This window comes from Podarcis gaigeae (assembly GCF_964106915.1).
Source record: "Podarcis gaigeae genome assembly, chromosome: 9".
NCBI classification, from domain to species: domain Eukaryota; kingdom Metazoa; phylum Chordata; class Lepidosauria; order Squamata; family Lacertidae; genus Podarcis; species Podarcis gaigeae.
In genome coordinates this window covers 52890518-52916045 of record NC_139685.1, presented here as the reverse complement: position 1 = coordinate 52916045, position 25528 = coordinate 52890518, and positions in this window count along the sequence as shown.

Sequence of the window (25528 nt, the reverse complement as noted above, 5' to 3'; positions counted from 1 at the left end):
GTATTAATATCCCCCTTTTGATATCTTTCCAGCCGAAGTGCTAAAGGTTTAAGTTTTAATGGGATTAAGACCTTGCACAGATATTAAATCTTCCATTGCGCCTCAAGCTGTAAAAAGAAAAGAAAGAAAGAAAGAAAGAAAGAAAGAAAGAAAGAAAGAAAACTTGGTGATATAAACTATCTCCCTATTTTACATTTTAGGACTGTAAACTGCTTATGGCACATTTTTATAATGAAATGTGCACTGGACCCATTAATGTGACTTTTTCTTCTTTTCGTATGGCACTTAAAAATATCTTTTTTTAGCTTGTTGTTAAAATATATATAAAAAGGTAGTGTTTTCAGTAGCAGCATCTATTTTCATACAAATTATAAATGAATTTTAAATAGGGAGTGATCTTTACAACTTTGTTGAAAATTGAATAGCTTTGGTGTGAGAGAATGTATACTGCGTAGTCAGTATAAATGACTTTCAGTGACGTTATTAGATCAGTGTGCAGGACTTTAGAGGCAAATAACACAGAGAAATGTCTTACTTGGATGTTCAAATTAAGCAAATGCTGAGAAAAGCTTTATGCAGAAAACTTTCAAAATTTGCTTCAGCCCTATCAGCAGAATACTTAATGACTGACAAACTTCTTCATTCCATCATGTTTCAAATGTATAGAGATGTGGCCATTACCCAAAATAATATTAAGGATGGTGGAGCTAAAAAAAAAATGACACTCCCTTTATCCATTTAATTTCTCTTGTGGTTTCCACTTGTCTTCCAGCTACATACCTGGTTCCCACCCTTTAATTTTTACATCAGTATATTTACATGGAGAAACAGCATGGTGTTCATTCCATGCTAGTGTATTGTCATGATTTCTGAAACTCTGCTGTTTGCTAATACCTTCCAAACCATTTATGGGCCATTGTAGAAAAACCAGGCCTTGGAAGGTTCATTTTAAAGAGGAACTAGTTCAAGCAGTGGCAGAGCTTCATGCTCCGGCGCCAGGGGGCGGAGAGCAGGCAGGGCAGGGGCGGCGCGTGTCCTGGGGGTGATGGCACCCTACCGGGATTGCGCTGCTGGGGGCGTTGCGCTCCCGCCACACTCCTCTTCCTCCGCCACTGAGTTCAAGTTCAGCATGTCCAAAATGGAACTAATTTCAGGTCATGTTTATCCCTTTGCGAAACAAACAAGTTTGGTTCATGTTCAGTTTACAGTGTAAATTTATTCAAACGATCCTTGGCAAATTCCCTCCCTGCATACAGACATGCACACACAAGCTATTATGCTGAGGTAAAAGATCTACTTGCAGGCAGGGCTTTTTGTGATGTTACTCAGCAGTATGGATTACTGTCACCTCTTTTTCTTTTTTTGCTGCTCATTCCAGCCAGTTTGTGCTGCCATCATGGCAAACCCTCCAAGTATCTCTATTTTCCAGACACAGTCCTAGATTTACAGAAGCCATCCCAGTTTCTGATTTGATCCCAGAATGTCCCACTTTTCCTTAGAGTGTCCGTATTATCACCGGAGAAATGTAGGAAGGCAGTGCTATTTTTTTCAGAAAAAAGAGGCATCAGCAGTGGTGTAGCGTGGGTTGTCAGCACCCGGGGCAAGACAAGTAATTTGCGCCCCCTGACCCGTGGATTTTAGCACTCGAGTGCGAGCGCGCCCCACCCCAGATGTTGCGGCCGGCCCTCCTGCACCCCCCACGCTACGCCACTGGGGCTGGGGGCAAGCGAAGGAGCCAAGGACCCCCCCTTAAGGCTCAGCAGGAATTTATTAAATTTATTATTTGCGGAGCCCCCGCGAGCCGAGGCAGCCGAAGCCCCCTTCCCTCGGGTGCCTCCCCGCCCCCTCCTCTCCTTGGGCTGTAGGTGGAGCCCGCGCTCCACCCTCTCCTCCCCCCGGCCGGGTCCGGGGGCTTCCAGCCGCGCTCCGTCCTCGCCCCCCCCCCGTGGCTGAGACTTGCGCTGGCTGAGAGCCGGAGCCAGCGGCGCCCCCTTCCGCCGGCAAACCCTCGCCCGCCCGCCGGCTTCCTCTCGGAGGGTTTTGGGGAGCGCAGGGCGCGGCGAGGCCCCTCAGAGCTCTCCTCCCTCCCCGTTGGCAGAAGCAGCCGCCGCCTGTGGCTGGGCCGAGGGGATGGCGGCGGCGTCGGGGTGCGGAGGCTGCCCGTGCCCGGCCAGGCGTCGGTGGCGGCGTCGGCGCTGCTGCAGCGGCTGCTCCTCCTGCGAGCAGTGAGTGGAGCGCAGCGGCGGCGGCGGGGAGCCCGGCGGAGGAAGGAACTTGTCCCTTCCCTCTGGACTCGCGCCCCCCCAGATGTTGCGCCCGGTGCGGCCGGCACCCCTGGCACCCCCCACGCTACGCCACTGGGCATCAGAACTCAACATGAACGCTTCTGTTATTCTCTTATAATGGTGATGGCTCCTATCTGAGATACTATACTGGAACTGAGCTCTGGTGAATTCTGGCTGAAAAAAAGCTCTGTTGATATGGTAAAGGTGAAGGTAAAGGGACTCCTGACCGTTAAGTCCAGTCACGGACGACTCAGGGGTTGTGGCGCTCATCTCGCCTTACTGGCCGAGGGAGCCGGCTGCAGACAGCTTCTGGGTCATGTGGCTAGCATAATTAAGCTGCTTCTGGTGAACCAGAGCAGTGCACGGAAACACCGTATACCTTCCTGCCAGAGTGGTACCTATTTATCTACTTGCACTTTGATGTGCTTTTGAACTGCTAGGTTGGCAGAAGCTGGGACCAAGCAATAGGAGCTCACCCTGTTCAAACCACCGACCTTCTGATCATCAAGCCCTAGGCTCTGTGGTTTAGACCACAGCACCACCCACATAGGGCATTCCGATTTTCATTGGAGAAATGTTGAAGGGTATGGCCCACCCATGAGTGCCCCAGGAGGCAAGCTGGGGAAAGCTGGGAGGGGTAGCAGATCTGGGCCCCCAAGGAACACACCGCTCACCATCTCCTGGGACTGTTGCCTGGAGCCACCACCTAGGAAGAGCAGGCCGCTCTTGCTACCACCAGCTCCCCCATGCTGCCTTCAGTGTGTCGGGCTTCCCTGGGCTGCTTCCAGTTGGCTCAGGTGGTGGCAGAGATGGAGGAAGAAGGTGGCAGAGGCAGCAGCGGTATGTGTGATTCTGGCACACACCACACCACCTGACACTTGTATTTAAATTGGGGGGAAAGCTCCCATAGGCACCAATGTAAACAAAAGCTAGCAAATTTTGTCTGAGGGGTTCTACTCCTGCATAGCCCTCGTTGCACATCCTTTTTTTGTGTATTGTAAATAATAGGGGGAGGACACTCCTTTTTAGATATAACCAATTGAAGATATAGAACAAAAGGTGCTTCCTAACTACTGATGCTGCACAGCAGAACCCATGAAGAATGCACTAATTGTTAGGGAAAGCATTAAGAACATCATTCCTTTCAGTGACTTTGACAAACAAATTGCAACAGACATGCTGATGAAAATGCCGACCAAATGCTTTGCAAAGTAACAGTTCCAGCGACTGACAAAAGCATCTTCACCTATTATTTTAATGGTTCAGAAGGCATAGATAATTGAATTCTGCATTCAATTCCAAATCCCAAATATATTTGCAGATTATCCTGGCTTCTATACATTGGGAAAAAATAGGCTTAATAATTGGATGCAAATGGATCCACCACCATGAGCTCCCTTCTCTGCCTGAGGACATGCACTTGTGTACATTGCAAAGATTTATTATCCTATGACTCTGGTCCACAACGTTGTATCTTAATAAATACCCAAAAGGCATCCCTGGTGCAAGGGAGGGAGGGAAGAGACATTTTAGCCCTTCCCACTATGTTTTGGGACACATGTAATTATTCCACAGGATAATCTTTAGTTATTTTGAGATTTATAAAAAGTAGTTAAACGAACTCTGAAAATAAAATCCTACAATACACATACAACATACAATCTATATAGTCTTGCATCCTCATTATCCTAAAATGGACCTTTATTTCAAAATACTTTTTATTTCCAGTGATAATGAGACAGTAATTAGTATCTGATTGGCATCTCAACTTTTTATGGATTGACAGAATTCTTAGATCGACAGGATTCTTAATAGGGAATCCACTCTTTTTTTCATTCTTGCTTTATCTGGAAAATTTTCTGCTGTAGGTGATACTTCAAAGATGTTAGAAACCAGAGAGATGTTTTAGCTTGCCTGGAAACCCTCCTTAGGAACCCCACAGATGTAGGGCTTGACTTGGGTTGTTGATTGGGGAGAAGACTGTCAATATTCATGACTTTATGCTATGCTACAATTGAGACTTGGCAATGAAAATCAGCTTCTGAAAGTCTGCTGTGGTGAGTCCTACCAGAAATTGACAGTGACATTGCTGAAACTCATCCCCGCCTGGTGCAGAATACAAATTTGCTTTGCATACAGTGCTCACTTCCAGCTTTGTCAAAGAGAAGCCATTCAGCCTGTTCAAGAAAGCATGCTGCTTAGACTTGGCCAAGTTGTAAGCATGCTCACCTTAACTTTGGTCTTTGAAATATCTTAATCACATACTAGGAGGTGAATGCCAGCAGCTGGGCAACCTTGTTGGCATCCACCTGCTTTGAGAAACAATGGAAGAATGTGCCAGTGGGGGTAAAAACATCTACTGTGACTGTAGGCACCAATACTGGTGAACTCTTAACAAACTACAGTCCCCAAGATTTTAGGGGGGGGGGTGTCATGAGCTTTAAATGCATGGTGTAAATGCAAGCCTCATTATTTCTCTCTCAGCATTAACAGTGTTAAAATAACTAAAGCCCAGCTACTGAATCTCCTGACATTGCCAGCCTACATTTGCCAGCAAACCAATAAAGTAAAATAAAACAGCCATTCCACATGCAGTCTTACTTTAGATTGTGCCAACTTCACATCTGGGTAAGATATGTACTGGTAACACACATCAATGAATGATGAATCAACCCCCCGCCCCACTTGAGCTTTCCTGCCAGCTCAGATGTCTAGCTCAGTGGCTACAAGTGGAGGAATATTTGTACTATATTGTTAATTATATAACAATGAATTTACATGAGTAATTTGGTGATTAATTACAGAGACTCATAAATATTTAATTTTTAGGTATTAAAATGGCAACATACACTAGTACAGAGTGATTCTAATCAGCTACAGGATGTCTTCCCCTCACACAAGAGGATGACAGTCATTTGAATAAAACAACAACATTTATACTCTTATAAGGGCACGGTAAATTAGAATATTCATTGCAGTGCTATAAGGAACAGGAGACAATCAGGATTATATCTTCATAAAAGTCACAGGCAAAAGCTAATTTGTAAAAACACCATGCTTTGTGTGTGTGAAGGATTAATTTATCTAGGAGGATAATGTTTTGTAATAGAGTGAAAATCTTTTGCAACCTGACATAAAATTAAGGTGAGTCTGCAAGTTATATGGGCTGGGAAGAATATAAAGCATGGTTAGCTAACATAGCCCTTTCCAGGTGTTGTTGGACTACAACTCAAACCCAGCCAACACAATCAGTGGTCAGGAATTATGGGAGTTGTAATCCAACAGCATCTCAAAGGTACCACATTGACTTTCCCTTTTACACATTGGGGTCAGGGAGCTTCCCCAAGCATTGTCAGACAAGCTAAGGAATTACTTTTCCATGATTTGTATGCAAAGTAAGGATAATTTTAAAGCACACTCAGAAATGTTTTGTAGCCACATTTTAAGTTTTTGTCTCCATCAGGTTGCCCAGGCAGAAACCTGGCTTTCATAAGACTCATTCCTGCCTCTCACTCACAACTGTGCAAGAGAGAACATGCACTGAGGAAGCTCTGTAGCTCAGTTGTAGAGCATCTTATTTGCATGCAGAAGGTCCCACATTCAACCCCTCGTATCTTTTAGTAGGGCTGGGAGAGAACCCTGTCAGGAATTCTAGAGAGCCAGTGTAGACAATATTATGATAGAGCAAGGGGCTCAGTGAAAGGAACCATCCTAAATTCCCTTCTTCTTGTACCCTCACAATCTTTTCCAGCCTAAGAGCCTAAGAATACTCCAGCATCCTCTTCTCACAGTGGCCAAGTATAGGGATGTTTATAGATGCTAGGGGATGATATATTTATTTAATATTATCCTTCTTTCCTCACGTTTGTGAGTCCAGCAGAGTGCATCCCTTTGTAGCTTAACAGAGAAGCTTGGATAGGCTAGTTTTAGCCTTTTAGTTTAAGAAATCTAGGATGCTTTATGGCAAACTGTATTCTCCTGGTATTTCCCATTTTCTCCCCCGTAAAACAATAATCACACAAAAAGTCATATAAAATATAAAAATAACAATTACTCACTCAGAATTCTCGTTGAAGAGCAACAGATGCAGCAGCTTTGTTAAGGCAGGCTTAAAACAGCAATTCAGTTACCCAGACATGCTTAAGTCTAGCTTAAGATGGAGTCTGAGCACTGAAGCTCAGACATAGCAGATTGTTCTCACATTTCTAGCTTGGTGATGAGATGAAGAGGTAAGAGTGAAGAGAAGCCAGCACCTGCCAGGTGAGGAGATATATTGAACCTGTCAGGGCATACTGGGAATGTCTCTCAGAATTCTCTCTAGCAGACTTACAGGAAAACATCAGCTCCCTTCATGTGCCTATCTAGCAAGCATGCATTGTTGGTTTGCAGCATTATAAATATCCCACACCAAACAGATTCCGGTGGAAAACCCTCAGACAAGGCTCATGCCCTGTGGTTTCCAGCAACAAGTATTCAAAAGCATCACTGCTTCTAAACCATGGAGCAAGAACATTGCCATCATTGCTAATGGCCATGAAGAGGCTTATCCATGAATTTGCCCAATCCTCCTTTAAAGCTGTTCACCTTGCAGGCTTCCCCCCACTGAAAACGAACCCTTTCCCCTGACCATTTTTCCTCATGGGCATCATTTTTTATACTGTATGTTCTGCTGCTGCTATTTTAAAAGTTTTTATTTTAAGGTAGCTGTTATGTGATCTTGCTACTGTGCTTCAGAGATTGCTGCCATCCTTGATGCTACTGTCATTTTGGTTTTATCTGTACCTATAAAATTGTTATCACACATTTTATTGTTACTCGTTGTAAGCTGCCTTGGGAGCTAAAAGCAGAATGATGGGATAAATATTTTAAATAAGCAAATAATATTAAATGTCATCTTGATCTGAATTCCTTTTTCCCCCGGTAATACCAACAGCTCAACAAACAAATATACTACAAATCATCCATACATCCAAAAATAGTTCTGTAAACATTTTGACAACAGGTCACCAGTAGGTTAAGCACTCCAAGTGTGCTTCTGTTTTCAAAGAATTTTGCCTCAGGAGTTTTTCTGAAGCCAGTCAAAAATACAGAGTTTTGTAGCTAATGTCAATAGGTCTGGAAATCTCATCCAAGCCTCCAAAGGTTATTTAAAAATCGTTAACTGCATAGATTCACTAGGTATTTTGACTGTATTTCATGGACAGTGTAGAATAAAAGTATTAGCCCTATTGATTCAGCCTCTTCCAACTCAAATCTTAAGGACTTATCATTAACTTTGGCTGGATTCATGACCATTCTTTTTTTATTTTTTAAATTAATAACATAAATAGATCACTTTTTACATATCCCCTTCTTAAATCTCAGCCAATCTGCAGGCTCCTTATGCAGTCACACTTGATTTTTTAGATGCCTCCTACTTTTCTTTCTATCTGGAAATGTCTGCATTTGGGCCTTCAATATTTCACCTTTAAGAAACTCCCATCCATATTGTAAAATCACTGTTGTTTCCCTCTCCTACAATTTTTACCCATATACTCTCAAACTGTCTTCCATGCTCCAGGTCATGGATCTCTTCACAATTGTACACCTCTCTTACATATAATACTATTCCTCCTCCCTTCCTGTTTGGCCTATTCCTTTTAAACAGGCTATATCCTCAATTCCTACGTTCTAGCCATGAGTCTCATCCCAACCAGGTTTCAGTAATTCCGTGTTAGATCATATTTGCCATCCTGTATTAAGAACTCAAATTTGTTTCCCATACTCTATGCATCAGTATAAAGACAACTGAAGCCATGATTATTCCCTCCAACTGCTTCCTTTTTGGAGTTTCCTGCTCTTTGGGAGGTTTCTGTAGTGCCACCTCAATTTCCTAGGCATCAGTGGAGCTTCTCTCTTTGATTCTATCCAAATGCTATCTGGATCTACCCAAAGGCTTGCTAGATCAAAAAAATAAAAAATAGGCAATTTACTTTCAGATATTTGAAATGGTGCTTGGTTGTTATGAACATTGGCTGGGATTGAAAGAACAGGTTAGGCTCCCACAAGAGGCTTGTGTTAGCCCAATGGAATTCAATTTTTGCATTTTTTCTTTCTTTGAATAGCTGCCACTGTGCTGTATCCACTCACTTTGAAGGGCAGTTTGTCATCTGGAAATGGGGGTGTTGGGGGAGTGCTATTCAAAAACAAGTCTGAAGCTCCTTTGGGCTCACTGAACTACTTTCAATCAGGGCCACCATGCAGCATTCCCCACATGTTCATGCTTTTAGTGTTATTTTCAGAAATCGGAACAAAGAGTGTTTTGATATTAAACAAGGCCATTAGGCAGCCTCATACCCACATATCAAAGAACAAAATATAGCGGTTGTATAAAATATTAACTTTTCTCTGAAAAGCGGAAAGAGCTTTTTAAAGTAGTTGTTGAAGTTTAATAAAGACCTCACAAGCATCAATAAAAGACGTTGGAAAGAGTACACTGAACCAAAATGAAATCACAGCCTCCACTTCATACTCCTGCTTCATCAGTGGTTTAAATTAAAATGTTCACAGCTGCCATTCAAAGCACACTGGCACAGGTACATGCAGTGTTTCATAAAACAAGAAAAAGAATTGAAAGGCACCCAGTTCTCTGCTGATCTCCATCCACTCCTGTGTAAATATCCTTCTCTCTTTGTTAATTAACTATTTTAACTTTGAGATCTGATCCATAGCTCTCATAAAGCCTTTTAAGAGGTTTTCTATGAATGTATGGAATTGAGAGGGGAGAGCAGAAGCATGGCGCTGGACTTACCCATGTCATGTTTTGCGTGTTGAGGTCCCCCAAAACCCCTTCCCCAATAACTCACACATCACACGTAATTTTTGTTTAAGGTTTTTGGCATAATTTTGGCCACAACTTTATTTGCATACAAATTGAGAGTGGTTGCTTAGGCATTGGTTATGACTATCTGTCACCCCCCGCCATGGGGGACAGCACTGACTCCCTAGTCAGTCCCGGAGGAACACGGGACAGAGTCAGCTGGAGCTGCGTCACAGGCCCTCAGCTACTCCGCGCATGCTCCTTGAAGCTTACGCGGCCCGCACCCTGCCGTCAGGGTTTGGACAAAGGGGATGGTAAGCTTCAGAATTCCTTTAACGGAATACCCGTCAGCAGCAGCATTGGAGGGGCAGGCACAGCCAATCCATACCCCTCCACCAACCAATTTTAACCAATGCCTAACCGCCAACCTTACAAGTTGTGACAATTTGCTAAGCAGTAGGCAAAACCCAAAAGGCACGCACTAATCAGCCGATTGGAAAAATTCCTACTGGGCCCTCGCAACAATGCGAGCGACCCCATGACAGGCAAAGCAAGGTCAAGGCGCAAGCCCAAACAAGGGAGGGCGGGCGGGAGATCCAGTGTCCACAGCAAAAGAGAAAGAGAAAGCTGTGGACCCTGCTTATAAAGCCATTGACCCCACCCCTAAATTGGCAACATCAAATTTGCCCCAGTAACAACATCCACCTATCTGCTCCCAGGCCTCTAGCCATCTATGGCCTAGCCACTAAAATGGGTTTTGTTCGGCCCCAACCGCAACACGTGCTCTCTTTTATGTGAACACGCTTTGCGTGTTGAGGTCCCCCAAAACCCCTTCCCCAATAACTCACACATCACACGTAATTTTTGTTTAAGGTTTTTGGCATAATTTTGGCCACAACTTTATTTGCATACAAATTGAGAGTGGTTGCTTAGGCATTGGTTATGACTATCTGTCACCCCCCGCCATGGGGGACAGCACTGACTCCCTAGTCAGTCCCGGAGGAACACGGGACAGAGTCAGCTGGAGCTGCGTCACAGGCCCTCAGCTACTCCGCGCATGCTCCTTGAAGCTTACGCGGCCCGCACCCTGCCGTCAGGGTTTGGACAAAGGGGATGGTAAGCTTCAGAATTCCTTTAACGGAATACCCGTCAGCAGCAGCATTGGAGGGGCAGGCACAGCCAATCCATACCCCTCCACCAACCAATTTTAACCAATGCCTAACCGCCATTCGAGCCCTTACGCGGCCGCCAACCACTCACAAATTAAGCCACACCCTCAGCCTGGACACCATCACATCCAACCATACATCATTCCCAACTGGCGAGAGATGAACCCCGTCATCCCTATAAAATTCAACCGCCCGGAATGAAATAAGAGGGTGAGGGATCACGCACCCGCCCAAATCGACCACCAGCTTACTCGCAGCGGAGTTAATCCGCTTCCTCACTCGTTCGGTGGCAGCTGGGCAAGGGCTACCCCTCCAAGTGCGTCGTTGAAGCAGCTGTGACCAAATTAACCTAGCGGTCGGCACCAGTGCCGCCAGTTCCCTCAGGACCTGTAAAATGGCCGCACGCAGCTCATAGCAGGAAGAGGAAACCATATCATTCTCCCCAAGCTGCACCACAATCGCCGAAGGACGGCCAAAACGGTGGTAGTTTGTCTAGGCATTGGTTCCCGACTAGCTGCACCTGACCTCAGCAGGGCAGCACTGACGACTGGGCCCCACCATATCATCAGTACAAGCAAACATTGTGGGGGAGCAATGAATTCCAAAGCAACTGCATCTAGCGGTTGGAGGGGACAGGTGCTCCAACCCCCCCTCCAGATCACCTTGAACCAATGCCTTTAATTATTTTGAGTCCAGGGAGAGCTGCCATCAACTCGAACCAAGCCCTCTTGCATGCAGGAATGCAAACTTATGCTGGAGAAAGATGGCAAATCATTCTTGTCCAGCTGTACCACCAGCACTGCGGGAGGACCAGCACAGGTCACACTCGACCGCCAAAGGAAGGATCTCCTCCCAAAGCATTCCCCATCTGGACATCCAGTATATGTTCACATGGGCAGGAAGACTGAGATGGCGCCCAGTCCAGACTCGTCAGCGCGCTTGCCAGCCCAGCGTACAATGCTGTGGCCCAAATGTGCACAGCTGTTCCTATGAAAAAAGGAAATAACAGACAAGCATCAGCACAGACATCATTGTGACGCTTCCTGATATAACCCTTCTCAGCATCAGACATTCAATGATTTCACAATCCTGTCCACTGACAGGCCCCCAGTGTGCAGCCTTTGCAGCAGCCCTATTTGGAAGGAATGAGGTGTGTTCAGCGGTAGGCAAGCCGCAGGCCGTAATAACTGGTGCACGACGTAAGCACATTGATGCCTGGCTAACAGGAACCCATTTTTACGCACTAGGAGCGGGCCAGCCCCCAGGGGAATGAAAAGCCAAATTTCTGGTATCCATAACTGGGCAAGGGCCCTCCTTACCTGTGATAGGAAGCCAGATTGTGGCACTCCTGCCCACTAAGTCTGTTTTAGAGTTCCCGACTCTAATGACAAGCTCCAAAGCAGATAAGGAAAAGTCCTGAAGCAATAAGCCTCCAGACTCTCAGCCCCGTGCTAGCTCCAACAACCATTTCCCCAACCCTCAGTGCACCAAAATGCAATGGAATACTGAAAGGAGTCTCGCCTTGATCTTTTACCAGCAGATAAGTTTTAACTTGTTGGAGATACTGCATTGGTAAAATTGACCGACTTCCTGCTCACTGTCCTATGAGGTTGGAGCCTATTCCAACCTTCCAAGGCCCTGCACACAACAAACTTTATACAAGGGTCTCTGAAAAATAAAGCTTCAGTATAACAGACATTGCAGCGGACTGAATTCTTATAGTTCTAACAGCACGCCCAATCTGCAGCAGGTGGACCAAATACTGCAGGATCTGCTCAGAGGATGGGGGCCAGTTCATCTGAATGGCCAAGGGCTGCCAGCTTAAGGCTAAGAAATCCATCCAGGCCTTCCCATAAGAGCTAAAAGCAGAAGGGGAAATGGAAGCTGCTGTTCTCTGTAATTACTAATTGTTGCCAAAATGCCACAGGTGGTCTGGAAAAGTCTGGCAGTAGCTGAGTGTCTGGAGCCCAGGATCTGAACCGCTCCATCTGAAAATGGGATAGAGTGACAGTGACATCATTAGAGGATCCCGTAATCAGGAGCAGAAAGCACAATATTAAACCTTAAGCGGCGCAGCTCGAAAGCGTGAGCGGAGGGGCGGAGACTCAGCTAGAGCGTGAGGACCGTTTTGCCAAGACGCTCACCACTGCCTGGTTATCAGACCAAAAGCAGATCCGATGTTCACTGAACTCCTTGGGCCACATGTGAACTGCTACTACAATGGGGAAAACTCAAGAAAAGTTAGGTCACATGATTGCCTCACCACACCGGGCTTGAGGCCATGGCTTTGCACACCAGCAGCTCCTAAAATAAATAAATAAATAAATAAATAAATAAATAAATAAATAAATAAATAAATTAAAATTAAATTAAATTAAATAAATAAATAAAAAACCCAAAGGGCAAAGATCCAGCAGCATCAGCATGAACCTGAAAATCCCTGTGCAAGTTCCAGGTATCCTGCCATGGCCAACTACTATTGCATACATTTAGGAATTGCAACCATTGCATGAGATCCCATTGCATGAGAAAGGCAAGGGGACCTCGACATTTAGGAATTGCAACCATTGCATGAGAAAGGTAAGGGGACCTCAGGCCGCCTGGCCTAGTGGGAAGGGAAGGGGCGGCCTGGGGCAACCACTCTGCATGCAAGATTAATTAAGTGACCCAGCAAGATCGGATCTGATGAAGAATCACTTGCTACAGAGGAAGTATTACAAAATAACTTCCTTCAAGGCAGACAGCTTCTCCATAGGCAAGTGGCATGTTTTAGCAACGATATCCATCTGGATCCCAAATAAAATGGGAATATGGCAAAAGGTATTGAGGTATTGCATGCCAGCTTCCAGCCCCCTCTTGGGCAGGGGGCATCTTGTGCTGCCATCATAATACGTAAATTTACAGGGCCGACGCTGGCCAGAACCCCTAAAGAAGTTCCGACAAAGCTGCCGCCAAGCCAGCTTCCTTTTCCGACACACACACTCTGTGTAATGCAAAAAAAACACACTCCGTGCAGCACACACACACTCCATGCAATGCAACTACACTCCATGCAACACAACTACACACTCCGTGCAATGCAAAAAATGCACTTCAAGCAATGCAACTACGCTCCATGCAATGCAGCTACACTCCATGCAATGCAACTACACTCCATGCAACACAACTACACACTCTGTGCAATGCAAAAAATGCACTTCAAGCAATGCAACTACGCTCCATGCAATGCAGCTACACTCCATGCAATGCAACTACAAACTCCGTTCAATGCAACTACACACTCCGTGCAATGCAAAAACGCACTCAGTGCAATGCAAAAACACACTTCAAGCAATGGAACTACCCTCCATGCAATGCAACTACACACTCCGTGCAATGCAACTACACCCTCCGTGCAATGCACACACACACCATGCAATGCAACTACACACTCCGTGCAATGCAATAACATGCTCCGCGCAATGCAACTACACACTCCATGCAATGCAACTACACACTCCGTGCAATGCAAAAACGCACTCCGTGCAATGCAAAAAACACACTTCAAGCAATGGAACTACCCTCCATGCAATGCAACTACACACTCTGTGCAATGCAACTACACACTCCGTTCAATGCAACTACACACTCCGTTCAATGCAACTACACACTCCGTGCAATGCAACTACACACTCCATGCAATGCAACTACAAACTCCATTCAATGCAACTACACACTCCGTGCAAGGCAACTACACACTCCGTGCAATGCAAAAACGCACTCAGTGCAATGCAAAACACACTTCAAGCAATGGAACTACCCTCCATGCAATGCAACTACACCCTCCGTGCAATGCACACACACTCCATGCAATGCAACTACACACTCCGTGCAAAGCAACAACATGCTCCGTGCAATGCAACTACACACTCTGTGCGCTGCACACACCCTCTGTTCAATGCAACTACATACTCCGTGCAATGCTCACACACTTGGTGCAGTGCAACTACACATTCCGTGCAATGTGCCCGCACCCACACTCCGTGCAATGCAACAACACACTCCGTGCAATGCAACAACACACTCTGTGCAATGCACACACACCCTCCGTGCAATGCACACCTCTGTGCAATGCAAATGCAAATCTCTCACGCAATGCAATGCAAATGCAGCCCATGCAGCACTGTGCCCTGCGATGCACAGAGCAAACTGCAATGCGGGCACGCAAAGGTGCTTTCTCCCGCTTGCATATTGCAAACATGGCGCCTGTTACATCCCTCGCAATGAGGGAACCACCAAAAGGCCCTCGACACTGGGCCTAAGTGTCCAGTTAGAGCAATGGGGGAGCATGCAGCTGTCCCACATAGGGACCAGTCCTACAACCTAGGCATTACCGGCACTATGCACTGACCAGCTGAGCTATCTAGGATGATCCCTAAAGACGCAGGACAGCCTCAGCCTGACCCCTGTAGAGGTCCAAGGTGATGTCTGAATTATCATCCCTGCTCCTCTTTGCCCTCCTCCTGGACTGCAGCCTTCAAAAATGCTTCCTTCTGGAAGAAGGCACCTGGGGCGTCCGCAAGTCATCCCCTGCAGGAGAAGCAAGCTCTGGAGGCATCTGCAAAACCCTGTCATAGTCTGCAAAAACTAAACCATGTAAGGAACCGGTGAAACCAATGCTTCAAGGACCACATGGGGGCACTATTCAGGCCGGAAACACTTCCAGGCCATCGAATTCTAGGGCAAAGCCCTAGGATCACCTGCTAGGCCAGGCATAAATGTCTCCAGTGAAATAGCAGAGTTGAAGTAGCCCACAGCCTGTCCAGGTACCCCTGCTTGCCCTTTTAGAGGGAAGCACCCCTTCAAGAAACCCAAAGCTCTTTTGCCACAAATGGGCCGAACTACAGAATAGCCCAAAAGGAGCAGTTTGTTTTGTTTTGTGATAACAATGGCTAAGAGGGGGATATGAACCCTGTCTCCCAGGTCCTAGTCCTACACTTTAGCCACTAAGCCACACTGGCTCGTCTCTAAAATGGCAGTCGCCACTATCAGGGCAAAACAAACTTAACGAAAATAAACTTGTTCAGAAACAGCATAGTTCAAGAGCATATACAGAGTGCTCATAGTCATTGGAGGCACAGGGAGCCTCTGCCGCCCTGTCTGCCTCAGATATACATTAGCAGCAACTGAGCCTGCAAGCAGGTACATTCTTATAGAGAGGTCAGAGACTTAACAATTAACTGCTACCTGTAGCAGACTTAGGCCTGGAAGTAATGTGCGGGCCAAATAGGCCTCCCCGCCTCTGCTCTTGAGAATCTTAGTCTCATAGCAATATTAAAAGAACTCAAAATAGTGCTCTCGCCCAAGGCTAGATCAATACTTGGCCAACAGCGCTGCACACACCCAAACAAAGCCAACCTTCGGGGGTGCTATAAACGAAAATGATTCCAGCCAAGCTGGGAACAGCCCTGACTAGCCCCACAACTTACAACAGGAGAAATGGGGGAAACCTTTTTGCGAAAGAAAGCCCCTACCAGGGGCCCTCTCCCTATTGGGAAAGGCAAGCCACAGATACAGGGAGAATCTTCCCACAGGGCAGGGTAAGGGGTGGGGTGGGAAATCGAACAGGAAAAGGGGGGAATTAAATTATTTAAGGGACTAAAGAGGATTAAAAGAAGGGGAAAATAAATAAATGTAACCAGACAATGAGAAGATTGCATTACTGTCCTCCAGACAGTCCAAGCGCTCCATGTGATCCAGTGTCCACAGCAAAAGAGAAAGAGAAAGCTGTGGACCCTGCTTATAAAGCCATTGACCCCACCCCTAAATTGGCAACATCAAATTTGCCCCAGTAACAACATCCACCTATCTGCTCCCAGGCCTCTAGCCATCTATGGCCTAGCCACTAAAATGGGTTTTGTTCGGCCCCAACCGCAACACGTGCTCTCTTTTATGTGAACACGCTTTCTCCTAGGCCTGGTCTCCTTCCCATGTTCACACATACAGCTGAACATGATAAAAATAGCATTGTATTTGCAAACTGAATCCAGCCCCATGAATAGAAAATTAACACCATTGTAAATAGTTTGATCAGGGCTATGTGTACGTAGCACCAGTCTGTTGCTGATTGGATCAGGAAGCTGAGTGTCTTATCATACAGATACAAATATAGGAACAGATTGCTTATGGCCTAAACTGGATCAGATTAACAATGTATAAATGAGCACTTAGGCAAATTAAGGGGGAAAACCCCCCACAGTACCTGGCATCTTTTTTCAACCAACAGAACAGTCAATTTGCTTAGAAAGAAAAGCAAACATACTTACTTGCATTATGTAGCTTAAAGTAGGATTAAGTAGAACATGCCTTCTTGCAGCATAAAAGTCCTTCTTTTCATTGGGCTGTAAGGAAGATATTAATATATGAGATTAAACTCAATTAAATGCAAATTCATGAAGCATAGTAGTCTATTGATATTGAGGAGCTCAGAAAGAGATTAGATGGTTGTATTGAATCAGAAACCTGGAACTTTTGAAACTTTATTGGCCATTATTCCACTTCCAAATCAACAATTGCTACAATTTTAGAAATAGCCAATAAAGGCAATGTAAAAACAATCCCAGTAGCAGATGCTTTTGCTTAGAAGAACACATGTTGCCTAGAATAGCACTGCCAGATGCAGTATTCAGAATGCAAACAATCAAAAGAGAACAACCAACCCAAAATAGTAGCCATGAATTGGATGTTTATGAAATCAAGATACTATGGCTTTCTTCTCCTCTCACTAAAACGTGCCCCTCCCGATACCTTATTTATCTTTCAAGCCCATCCTCCTTATTTTTTATCCAAGGCAGATGCTAACTGGGGTAAAGATTTTAGAAGGCTTGTTGAAATAGGAATGTCTTTAGCAGGTGCCAAAAGGACAACAGAGAAGACACTTTTCTCATTCACAATGGGAGGGACTTCCAAAGGGTAAATTCAACAACACTGTGTGGAAAGTACCTCCTGATAGGATGGCATTTGAAAGATGTCCTCTCTTGCAGAACACAGTGGTTGGTTGGCTATGCAGTGGATGGGGTGATCTTTTAGGTATCCTAGTCCCAAGATGAATAGGGCTTTGTACACCTAGCCCATTAGCTAATTGGCAGCAGAGACATCACCTTGCCGACAAAGGTTGATATAGTTAAAGCTATGGTTTTCGCAGTAGTGATGTATGGAAGTGAGAGCTGGACCATAAAGAAGGCTGACTGCCAAAGAATTGATGCTTTTGAATTATGGTGCTGGAGGAGACTCTTGAGAGTCCCATGGGCTGCAAGAAGATCAAACCTATCCATTCTGAAAGAAATCAGCCCTGAATGCTCACTGGGAAGACAGATCCTGAAGCTGAGGCTCCAATACTTTGGCCACCTCATGAGAAGATAAGACTCCCTGGAAAAGACCCTGATGTTGGGAAAGATTGAGGGCACAAGGAGAAGGGGACGACAGAGAATGAGATGGTTGGACAGTGTTATCGAAGCTACCAACATGAGTTTGACCAAACTGCGGGAGGCAGTGGAAGACAGGAGTGCCTGGCGTGCTCTGGTCCATGGGGTCACGAACTAAAAGACTAAACAACAACAATTATTTCAGCAGCAGTGTAACATAATGCGATTTCCAACACAGTGAGCTGTCGAGCTGCTGCATTTTGCCCTAACTGCAGCTTCCAAGTTAGCTCCAAGGGCAGCCCCATTTAGAGCATGTTGTATTCCTCCACAGTATAACTAAAAGACAATTATGTTCCAACCCATGTATTAATTGTGGACATGTGAATCATGTCAGTTCACTTAAAAATGACGACCAAACTAACCTCCCTTTCATCCCTACCTCATAGACAGTGTTGTTGCTGTGTATTGTGTGCTAGCGTCCACCATGTAAAATATGTATTTGATGATAGTGGATGCAGCTAGCAGCAGTACTCAGTTGTAGGGGTCAATGGTAAGCTTTAATTTCCCTAATCCCCCCCCCCCCATTGATGGAAATATCTTCTTCATGTGGAATTTCTATTCATGAAAGCTTAATGGCGATAGCCATTTTATGTGTTTCTTACATATTTTATCCATGCAGTAAAGCTACCTGCAGTTCTTTATTATGCAAATAAGTAGAAATGGAGACTGCAGTTTGTAAGTGAAAGAGCAAGCAAAGTAGATGGGGAAAGAATTTCCAATGAGCTCCTGGAATTAACCAGATACATATTATTTCACCTAAGGGAAATCATTCTACCAACACAGCAGGCTTCAAAATGTCAAAATAATGTAAAATAGATGTGTATCAAATATGAACAGATCCTGAATCCCAAATCCTTAGCTGGTGTGGTTTCTTTGATGGATTTTGGGATTGTCTGATGTGAAGCAGGAACTAGGCCAGGCAGTACATACAAGTCAAAGGGCAGGGGGCTGAAGCTATTTGTGGCGCCTTGATAATCAAGATGTCAAAATAAGAAAGAAAACCCTTCTAAAAGTGAAACTAAATGCCTCTACACTTAGCATATAAGGAAAAGGACTGCAAACAATACCCTGAACGACTGGTGGTAGATGTGACAGAGAGGTTGCAACTTGCAGGCTGCAACCAGAGGAAATGGTTTTACCTAAAAAGCAAAATCCTTTTCATCCCTCTCCCCTCCCCAAAATTTTCAGGTTCCTAGAACAGAAGCCCATGGCCCTGTTTTCTGCAACTTAGCAGACGTCTTCCCCAGGGGCATCTCTAGCATATCTGTAATTCTCAGACCAATTGCCCGCAGAAAACTAGGGGAGATTCATTTTCCCCCCACTGCAAAGTTGGTTGTCCCTGTGGGAAAACAACTGCAGCTACCCTTATGAAAATCTCCTCAGTATAGGCGACAGGCAAAAGTGTCACCTGATTCTGCTTTAAAAAAAGAAAAGAAATTGGACATTTCCTTTAAAAAAAAACAAAAAAACTTTAAGGAACTGTCCCCCCCCACACACACATATACACACACCAGAAACCTTCTGGATCTACTTTCCTGCAATTTGAGAAGCTTTATTCAGCTTGAAGGGACTACTATACATACAAATTTCATCCATCTATATCAAAGGAGGGGATTATTATTTTTTTAACTTCCCAATAGAAAGTGGGGTGGAACCCACAAAGTGGGCTTGATTAGACCCTGAGCTGAATTTACCAGCCTATGAAGTGCTAAGCAAGCTGTTTTCCAAAGCATTGTAATGTGGTCCAGACCACATTTTTGGTTCAATGCAAACCCCTAGTGGAAAACTCCCTAAGTTGTTGTTTCAATAAGAGGGAGTTAGCCAGTTGAGATAAGTAATACTCATTTAACAAAAGACCAGGCAAATCAGAGAGATGAATCTTCCCCTCCACCCTTTTTCATTTTTCTTTCTTTCTTTTCTTTTCTTTTACTTTCAGGCTATCAGTGGCAAAATAGCTAGCAAAACCACTGTAAAAAGTGTCATTGGGCTTGATTAATGATATCCTTACCTGGATCCATTCCCCTACATGGTGGGGATCAGAAGTATACCTTTCCCAACCAAAACTGCCTGGTGTGCCTGACCCAACCTATGACCACTCCTCCAGATACACCTACTGGACGTTGTTCTGCACACCAACAGAGGGTGATTTATCTCCATCCAAACACAGCCATTGCTAAAGCAGCAAGCCAAGCATGGTGGGTTGTGGTGGGACATGGTGGGTTGTGGTGGGACAGGGAGGTTGTGAGGGCAACAGGCAGGCATGAGGGCAAATCAATGGATAGGATGGAGACAGGAAGATTTTGGGGGTTCCACCCCATTGTACTCCTCGTGGCACCCTCAGAGGGCAGACAGGGTCTGCTATGGCTTAGAATGGAAACAAACCAATCTGTTTTCCATGTTTTGTGCATAATAGCTCAATTTTCTGAGCCCAATTTTTCAATATTCCTCACCCCAGTCTCTCTCTCTCTCTCTCTCTCTCTCTCTCTCTCTCTCTCTCTGGCACACATATAAGCTGAAATCACATGCAATGCACTGTTCCTTACACGTTTTATATTTGTGACTTCAATGTCCATAAAGCTGGGTGAGAGACCTCACACTGAGCACTTCAATATTTTTATCCTGCTAATTAACTTCACAAAAAATATAGTGTCATTCTATCAACCTCGAACAATGGTGTCATTTCTGTTACTTGTAAGATACTTGGATCGAAGGAAATAATCTCATATTTTAACAATGGTGTGACATGTGCCTCCGTTAGGAGTCTGGTTGCTGTGTTCTGCACCAGCTGAAGCTTCCGAATAAGGGCCAAGGGTGCTTTCACCCACAGAGGACACTTGGGGCTCTAGAGACAGAGCTGTATCCAGTTTCGCCAAGCTATACACCTGCTCCTTCAGAGATAATGTGACTCGTCTCAGACACAGGAAACACCCAACAAAAATGGACCCATGACCCCAGGGTTCAAGTTTATTGGCCCTTATGCAGTCCACCACGGCATTCAGACATGCACCCAGAGCCAATATAGTCATTTTTATGCACATTTCCCCTTAATATAAGCTCTGTGAAAACATTGTCTGCTTGAGGAGCTACATAGCAAAATTTGAGTAAGTGCAAATTTTGAAGAATAGCTGTGTATCATTTCACATATAGTTTCAGGAAGTGCAAATTTGATAGATTTGGCTTCAAATGAGACTTGAATTGAATTTCTCCCCCAACCCTATTTGAATCACATTGGGTCAGAGTTTCTACCAGATAAAGTTTCCATGTAGATCTTATAGCTATATCTATATCATCTATATCTATATCTATCTAAGAAGCATTGACTTGAAGCAGAGGTTGCAGTATCCCACATTATGAAGTTGCTTTGATCATACGTATTCATAGTTCTGGGTAGGGTGTGCAAGATGAATAAATTCCAACCATGCTAATGCTTCACATCTGCTCTGTAGTTTGGAGCTTTCATCCCTTTCCTAGCACAAACTGGGTTTTAAAAGCCAAAACCTGATTGAGATCATAATAATTAAACATGCTGATATTATTGGTCAAAAACTGCAAGCTTGGAACCCAGATTGTCCATGAATTTTAACATTATGACAATGACCAATCACCCAAAGCCAAATCTGTAATACAAAGAGCTCTGGAAAATGTGGATATGTGGTTTGTATTTGTTTCCCCACCCCTAACCTAATAAAGAAAAATCAACACAGCAGGCAATAGCGTGCTAATTAGATGAGAACATCGCATAACAGATGCACTGTAAACATGGTTGGGCTTAGGCAAAAACAAAGGAAGATATTTTCAGCTACAATGCCTTCTTCCCTAAGAGCACAGCCATGACAATTCAGTGGAAAGCAAGGACAGTATGCTTAATAGGAACAGAAGGCTTAGCATTATAGCCACATTTCTAAAATATCCCATTTCCTTTGTCATTTTCTTTGTAGCCTTTAACTTCCATTTTCTGGGAAATGGCAAGGCTGAAGCAGAACATTTCTGAAGTGAGAGGCATATCAATCAGGTTCATAAAAGTAAGGGATCTGTGTTTATTTCTATAAGGAAGAACTGAGTTTCTAAAAAGTATCCTTGAATAAATGTCTTCGAAGCCGTGTGTTTGTGTGCATGTGTTTACAAAAACAATCCCTAAAATAGCTCATATGCATTTACCACAAGAATCCTACAACTACTAAAAGCCCTTAGATTTGGGAGAAATATCTAATGAAAGAAAGTGCATGGGAAGATTCGACATCAATGTCCAGAGGAAGGTGGTAGAAGGTGGAACAGATTTTTTTTTTTATAATATTTTTTATTAGTTTTATAAAATACAGAAAAAAGAATAAAGAACGTATTATAAAAGTAAAAAAGAAAGGTTACAAATTTTTCTTACTCCTTTTTCCAAATCTGTTGGACTTCCCCACGTCCTCCCAACCCTGCATTCTCTGTGATGCATAACGTCTGCAATTTGTTAACTTATTTCAATACTTATTATATCTTCCTTTTTATCATGTTACCCAATTTCAAATGTATTATAACCCAAATCATGTACATTTTCATTTTAACACAATAAAGTTGTTTCATTATTCTATCTCTGACTCCTTGTACCTTAATTTCCATTTCTTAAATTTAACATTACTGAAGCTAGAATTTCCTAAAGGGTGCATTTTTTAACATTCATACAACTTATAATGTTTTTCCAAGTAGTCTTTAAATTTTCTCCAATCCTCCTCGAATGTTTCTTCTCCCAAGTCTCGGATTCTGCCAGTCATTTCGGCCAGTTCCATATAGTCCATCAACTGCGTGTGCCATTCCTCCAGTGTGGGTAAATCTTGTGTCTTCCAATATTTTGCAATCAGAATCCTTGCTGCTGTAGTAGCATACATAAAAAAAGTTCTGTCCTTCTTAAACACTCTCCGGTCCACCATGCCCAGAAGGAAGGCCTCTGGTTTCTTAGGTAAGGTAAATCTCAGTACCTTTTTTAGTTCATTATGAATCATTTCCCAGAAGGCCTTCACTTTCGGGCAGGTCCACCAGAGGTGAAAGAATGTCCCTTCCGCCTCTTTACATTTCCAGCATTTATTATCAGACAGGTGATATATCTTAGCAAGCTTGACTGGGGTCATGTACCACCGGTATATCATTTTCATAATGTTTTCCTTCAAGGCACTACATGCCGTAAATTTCATTCCGGTGTTCCATAACCTTTCCCAGTCTTCAAACATAATGTTATGCCCCAAATCCTGCGCCCACTTTATCATGGCGGATTTGACTGTCTCATCCTGAGTATTCCATTTAAGCAGCAGGTTATACATTCTCGAAAGTAGTTTACTTTTTGGTTCTAACAATTCTGTCTCTAGTTTCGATTTTTCCACCTGGAATCCAACCTTCTTATCTACTTTGAAGACCTCTTGAATTTGTGCATAATGCAACCAATCTCGCACCTTGTTTTTTAGTTTTTCCAAGCTCTGCAACCTCCAATTGTCTCCAATCTTTTCAATGATTTCCCCATATTTAGGCCAATTGGCTTCCATATTAGGTCTCTTATGTGCCTTGGCCTCCACCGGTGAGAGCCACCTCGGAGTCTTACTCTCCAATAAGTCTTTATATTTTGTCCAGACCATTAAAATTGCTCTCCTGACAATGTGGTTTTTAAACAATTTGTGCACTTTAACCTTGTCATACCACAAATATGCATGCCACCCAAAAGCATTGTCAAACCCTTCCAGATCTAGGACATCAGTGTTTTCCAGTAAAATCCAATCTTTCAACCAGCAGAAGGCTGCAGCTTCGTAATATAACCTCAAGTCTGGCAGGGCAAATCCCCCTCTTTCTTTCGCATCAGTTAGTATCTTAAACTTTATTCGGGGCTTTTTGCCCTGCCAAACAAACTTAGAAATATCCCTCTGCCACTTTCCAAAGCATTCCACCTTGTCCACGACCTGTAGGGTCTGAAACAAAAATAACATTTTTGGCAATACATTCATCTTTATAGCTGCTATTCGGCCCAACAAGGAAAGTTTCAATCTTGACCATGTTTCCAAATCTCTTTTGATTTCTAACCAACATTTCTCGTAGTTGTCCTTAAACAAATTCAAATTTTTGGAGGTCAGATACACCCCTAGGTATTTTACTTTTTTAACCACATTTAATTCTGTTTCTTTCACAAACTCATCTGTTTCTGTACTTGTCAAATTTTTTGCTATAACCTTAGTTTTTTGCTTGTTCAGCTTAAATCCCGCCACCCGACCAAAGTCCGAAATTAATTCTAACACTCTTTTAGTACTAGAGACAGGCTCCTGCAATGTTAATACCAAGTCATCTGCAAATGCTTTCAATTTATATTGTTTCACTCCGACCTCAATTCCCTGTACCAACCGGTCCTTTCTAATCATGTTCAATAGCACCTCCAGAACTGAAATAAACAATAGGGGGGATAGGGGGCACCCCTGCCGTGTCCCTTTTTCAATTTTAAACTCCTCTGTCACCACATTGTTTACTATCAATTTCGCTTTTTGTTCTGAATATATTGCTTCTATTCCATTTTCAAACCCCCGCCCCACTCCCATCCCTTCCAAGTTTTTCTTCATAAACATCCAGGAAATATTATCAAAGGCTTTCTCCGCATCAATAAAAATTAACACCGCTCTAGTGTTTAGATTTGTTTGTAAAAGTTCCAAAATGTCGATAATGTTTCTTGTGTTGCCAAACAAATGCCTACCAGGGAGAAAGCCAGCCTGGTCTTTATGGATCACTTCATTAAGCACCTTTTTAAACCTACTTGCCAAAATGTCTGCAAAAATTTTGTAATCCACATTTAGGAGTGAGATGGGGCGGTAGTTCTTCAGCTGAGTCTTTTCAGTTTCTAATTTGGGTATCAATGTGATGAAGGCTTCTTTCCACGTTTCCGGTGCCTTCCTCCCCTCCATAATCTGGTTACAAACCTCCAACAAAGGCTGTATCAAATAGTCTTTCAAAACCTTATAGTATTTGGAGGTAAGTCCGTCGGGGCCTGGAGATTTGCCTAATTGGAGGTTCTGAATGGCGCTTTCAATTTCTTGCTGTGTGATATTACTATTCAGGGTTGTTCTCATTTCCTGAGGTATTTTCTGTAATCCGTTGGTTTTAAGAAATTGGTCCACCTCCAAATCTTTCTGTGGCCCTTGTGAATAAAGTTCTTTGAAATATCTCTGGAAGCACTTTCTAATTTCCTCGGGTTTCTGAACCATTCTCCCTTCAATCTCTAGATTTGTAACAGTATTAAGTTTTTGTCTCTTTTTCAACTGCAATGCTAGCAGTTTCCCACACTTATTTGCTGATTCAAAGGATCTTTGTTTCATTTGTTTAATTTTCCATTCCACCTCTTGATTTATCAGTTTCAAATATTGTGCTTGGAAAAATTTCACTTCTCTCAGCACCTCCTTCGACTTTGGCCTAGATCTTAATTTTTTCTCTCCATCTCTTATTTTTTCCAATATCTTCTCCTTCTTTTCATTCCAGAATTTTTTCTTGATCGTATTTTGTTGTATTAGAAACCCTCTCATGACTGCTTTACTTGCGTCCCAGATTATTCTTTTTTCCACAGTGGTATTTAAATTTATCTCAAAATAGTCCTTTAAAGTTTTTTGGGCCTTCTTAACAATCTTCTCGTCCCTTAATAAGGTGTCATTCATTTTCCATCTGAAGGATCCGGTTGTATTTAGTCTCAATTCCATTTTCAAAGCATTATGGTCGGAGCAGGTTTTTGGGCAGATTTCCACCTTTCTAGTCTTGGGTGCCAGTCCTCTAGTTATCCATATTTGGTCGATTCGTGTCCATGTCAGATGA